This window comes from Pezoporus occidentalis, unplaced genomic scaffold (assembly GCF_034315485.1).
Source record: "Pezoporus occidentalis ecotype Australia unplaced genomic scaffold, CSIRO_AGI_Poc_V1 ctg117, whole genome shotgun sequence".
NCBI lineage: Eukaryota > Metazoa > Chordata > Aves > Psittaciformes > Psittacidae > Pezoporus > Pezoporus occidentalis.
Genome location: NW_026912961.1, coordinates 3,907,746 through 3,912,614, shown reverse-complemented (window position 1 = coordinate 3,912,614; position 4,869 = coordinate 3,907,746). Strand labels below are relative to the sequence as shown.

The 4,869-nt window shown below is 39.3% G+C and overlaps 1 long non-coding RNA gene across 1 annotated transcript; it reads right to left on the bottom strand.

Moving 5' to 3' along the window:
• Positions 1-507: 507 nt before the first annotated feature.
• On the bottom strand, positions 508-4,174 carry LOC134174699 (uncharacterized). The gene is made up of 2 exons (XR_009968749.1): positions 2,072-4,174; positions 508-1,433 (listed from the first exon to the last, which is right to left on the bottom strand). It is a non-coding gene; the product is annotated as an uncharacterized LOC134174699 (long non-coding RNA).
• Between the last annotated feature and the right edge of the window lie 695 nt (positions 4,175-4,869).

The window sequence follows — 4,869 nt, the reverse complement described above, 5'->3', positions numbered from 1 at the left end:
ACTTGGTCCTTAGAGTTTCACCTTGCTGCTGTGCTTTAGCCTGAAGGGGATGATTGCTTCAGTTTGCTCTAATAAGCTCTGGAACACGGGAAGTGATAGTGCACCATTGCTTTAGAGGAGCAGTTTAAAGCCAGTGAACATTGTTACTCTCTATATAAAAAGGGACTGGCTGCAGCCCCTTAGACTTGTAAAGAAAAGAACAGCTTTCAATTTTAACAAGTATATTAAGTGCTCTTTAGGTTGGGCTACCATTTACTAAGAGAACCCCGACTCAAGGTTTAATTATATAAGCCATATTTTTTCCTTAGAAGGAAGTTCAACACAAATAGGTTACATTCTCTACTTACAGATGGTAGTAGGAGCTGTATAGAAGGCTGCAGTGGCCACTAGAAGGTGCATTTTGCATTTATTTTCAGCACGCTTTTCAACCAAAGAGAATGTATGGTGATAGGACTGTTTTCTTCTGAAATTGTATATTACATGAAAAAAAAAAGAAAAAGAAGGAAATTGAAACATAAATAGACAAAGACTGTTTATTTATTGCCAGGAGAGACCCATTAGGATTCAGTGCTGTGTTTCCATGGCATCCCAGAGACATAAACAGAAAATACAGGCTAATGCATTCAGTTAGACAGAGATTTTAAAGTCTAATGCACCATCTGAATATATACCACATATGCCCACTATTTATTTATCCATTCTATACACTGCACTGAGACGGAGAACTTGCTAACTATTCCAGGGCTCTAAGCCGTTTACATATGTGTCTCCTGCAGATGTTCAGTACTTATGGGGGATATATGTAGGCAGTGTTATTTGGCTGCCTTTCAGATTCCTCTCATTTTTCCTCACATCATTTTCCACTTCATTAATATCCTCATATCTGTAAGTATCTCTGTAGTATTCCTGGTTAGGAAGCAAGAATCAAAGATCCACCCCTTCAGGAAAGGATCCTTCTTAATCTCTTCTTTCTTGTGGACTAAACATTCTTGCCTGTTTGTTGAGTGTTTCAGTTTACAACTACAAATGTTAAGGCTTGTTCTGTTTTTCTCTTCTGGTTTTAAAAACATCCTTTCCAAAACTGAACAAAAAGTCTAAGCAGGATTGTCCTTTCCTCGCTGTAACCCATACATTATCTTCAGTGCATATCAATTACAGGAGTGCATCTCAGAACTAAAATGGTATAAATGTTGTGGAGCTGATTGCATCTCCTCTGCCATCAGATTTTCACCTACTTAAGTAAGGTATGAGTTCAGCTTCTTGGGAATTCTGTAAGGCAGTGACGATATGCCAGGGTGAAAGGTTGCCTTGGAGGGAGCATTTTATGCTTTTTTTTCCTGTGTGAAGTCTTGTGGTTTGTGAAATTGCCTCCCAGGAGATGCAGTATAGACCCATCACTGCCTGAGTTAGTTAAACCTCTAGTACACAGAGTGCTGGAGAATGATGCATAAGGTGCTGTCTGGACTTATCAAATAAATAAATAAAATAAGACCTTGTTGCACAGAAATGCTTTGAAGGGGCTTTTCATTTAAATAGATGCCCTGATTCATATACATTATCTGCAAGCATTTAGAGATGCTCTGTTTTTTTGGTAAATAATTTTCACTGAAAACGGTTTACTAATCCCACAAGTTAAGAAATAAAACATCTCTTCATGTCATTGTTCCACTTCTAAAAATTTGCAACTTCTACTGAGAAAATAGTGGCGTAGACTACCTGCAGACTGTGTGTAAGGTCAAGACACAGTCTGTGAGTAAGCCATCAACTGTGGGGTCCCCAGTCCTGAGATCAACCATGTGTCTGAGAGTGTGGGGTGATCATAGGTATCAGGTGAACTGATGTGAGGATGAGAAGGTTTCTGGTGGAAATCTGCCTAGCTTTTGGTATTTGTTCACCAAACATTAGATTTTTTTTTCACCAAGCAGAAGTTTTGAATGACAAATCATCATGTTGGAAATATCTCAACCACTGTTAATTCTTACTTTTAATGCCACCCTTCTTAAAAGCTGATTGGCTGTGCAGTGGTAAAGCTACAGGAGGAACTGGAGAAACTTTGCATAAAGTTACTTACCTTTTCTGCTAAAAGGTGAAATTTCAGCTCCCTGGATAAAATACAGTTCAGCAAGGAGCAGAAATTAATCAGGGTATTTTCTCAGGTGGCATCTTTCCCATGAGATCAATACATTAGAGATGGGCAGTGGAACATGTAACAGAGAACGGTTACACAGGAGAGAACAGAAAGAAAAAAAAAGAAAAAAGAGGTGGATGTTCACACTGAGTGTCAGTGTAGTCCAGAGGATTTCTCCTTAAATCCCTGTCAGAAAAGCAAAGAGGTACATTTGTAAATGTTTTTTGGCACTCTGCTTTTGTATCAGAGAAAAAAAGGATTAAACTCAAAGGAAGAGCAAAAGAAAGAAAAGAAAACCACATTTGGGGAGGTAGGAGTGATCACGAATTAAGAAAAAGCAGTGTAAAATAAGTTTTGTGAAAGAGGTGAAAAGGAGTTGAAAGAAGTAAGAAGCATCCATACTCTCAAAAAGATCTTGTAATTTTTCATCACCAATTTCTCTGTTCACATGTATCAGAAACTGCTCTGACCAGAGATGATCTTACTTGATAATATTTTATTTAAAAATTATTAAAAGGTTATTATTTAGTAAAAATATTAAATATAATTAATAGTATTACATTATAAATATTTTTTAAAAATGACATCCCTCCCACTTTAGAGTTTCTTCAGAAGACTGTTCTGTCTTTCCAAGAGGTAGAATCTCACAAGAAAGCACTGAGAAATGTAAAGCATGGCTTCCACATGAGAAAAAAAAAGTCGTCTTCTGTAGCAGGCTGTTTTAGAAAAAATATGCTTGAGAAGTTTTGGAATCCAAGTGATAATTCAGTCTGACCTTGTGATTTGTACTGTAAGGTACAAACTGTCTCCTTCTTAAGCTAACATGATTTAGCTTTTTTGGTGTCTATCATAATCTATTGTGGGATCAAGTGTGCTCTCATAAACATCCAAAACAATACTGCTGAAATGAATTCTATCTGTGCAACTTGTGTTGCAAGGTTAAAGTTGCACAGTAAAAATATCACAAAAGTTGATCTTCTACAATGACTTCCACTTAGATTTGTAACTGCAAGAGTTTAGTGTTCTGTTTCTGGAGACAGTTGTCAAAGGCAGCTCAGGAGAGCTCATCCGTTAAAGTATGGATGTTTACATAGAAATAAACCTATTGAGTTTTCTTGCAAAAGAAATGGAAGACCTTCAAAAACAAGTTTCAGAGGAGCATCAAAGTTGCATTAACATTTCTCTTTCAGCTGTCTGAAATCTGAAATGGCTACATACTGCACTCTGAAAGCTGGAGTAATCTCACAGGACTGAGATGTTTCCTGTTCCCACGTTTACTGTGAGGGCTCTGGAATTAGGAGATACTAACTTGAGCTACTTAATACTGCTAACATAGCTAATGTTGCTTCTACTAATATTACAGACAATGAAAACATTACCAGTTTGCTATGGTTTTAATACTTTGGGAAGGAAATAAGTCCTGGAAAAATTTCTATGCAGCAGCACAGGGAGGAATATCTAGGTCTGAAGAACAAATTTGTGCTGGGTATGACACTAACATGAAGCTCATGCAAAGCAGGCTGATGGCTTGGACAAGAGATTGCTGTGTTTGAGGTGGTTGCTGATCGCAGTCACACATCTCCTCGTCTGTCTCTTGCTTCACCTCTGGCAGTGAGAATCTAGGTCTCCAGGGACAATCCCAGTGATGCCCTCTCTGTGGTGCTGATCAATCCTGCTCAGCCCTTGGCCTATCCACTGCTGTCCACTGCTGCCTGCTTAGATTGGTCCTGACCTATATTACCTCAGATAAGGCATATCCAATTTTTGCTGACAGCTGTGGGAAGTGAGCTTTACATTTGTGTGAATTGGTGTAGCCTGTGCAAGTCAAGATTTAGGCACTCTGGAATAAAATCAATATATTAACATAGCACATATTTGTGATACAAAGCTAACACTTTTTATGTTATTTCTATGACTTTCTTGAAATAAATGGACAACAGAGCAGGAGGTAAAATTATTTCACATCTTTATACTGTCTTCATTGTGATGACTATATTTTCATTGCCTTTGAAGAGAAATGAGCCATTATAACTACCTGCCTATTAAAATACCTTACGTAGATTGATTATCGTTTCAAATTATAAGTACTTGTCGTGGTTTAAACCCAGTCAGGTAATTCGTTCGCTCACTTCCCCCCCTTTCTTGCCCTCCCCCTGCTCTCGGAGGGATGGAGAGGAGAATCGAAAAGAATGCAACTCCCACAGGTTGAGATAAGAACAGTTTAGTAACTAAGGTATAACACAAATCACTACTGCTACCACCAGTGATAATAATGATAAAGGAAATAACAAGGGAAGAGAATACAACACCTCACCACCAGCCGACCGATAACTTGCCCCCCCAGCCCGACCAAGCTCTGACCAATACCTCCTCCAACCCTGCAGTCTCCCAGCCCTTCCGGCTAACTCCCAGTTACATCCTGGGCATGACGTGCTGTGGTATGGAATACCTCTTTGGTCAGTTTGGGTCAGGTGTCCTGTCTCTGCTTCCTCCTGGCTCCCCCTCCTCCCTGGCAGAGCATGAGGCTCACAAAGTCCTTGGCCAAACCTAAACATCACTATCAGCTCTGTTCCCGAGCTGAAAGTCAAAACACTGCACTGCACCAGCTACCAAGAAGGGGAAAAACGACTGCTACTGCTGAACCCAGGACATTATCCACCCCTTATTCCATACCATTCACGTCATGCTCAGATCCCACATTTTCAATATACCATCACTCTTATCTCGGTGCACTCTTATCT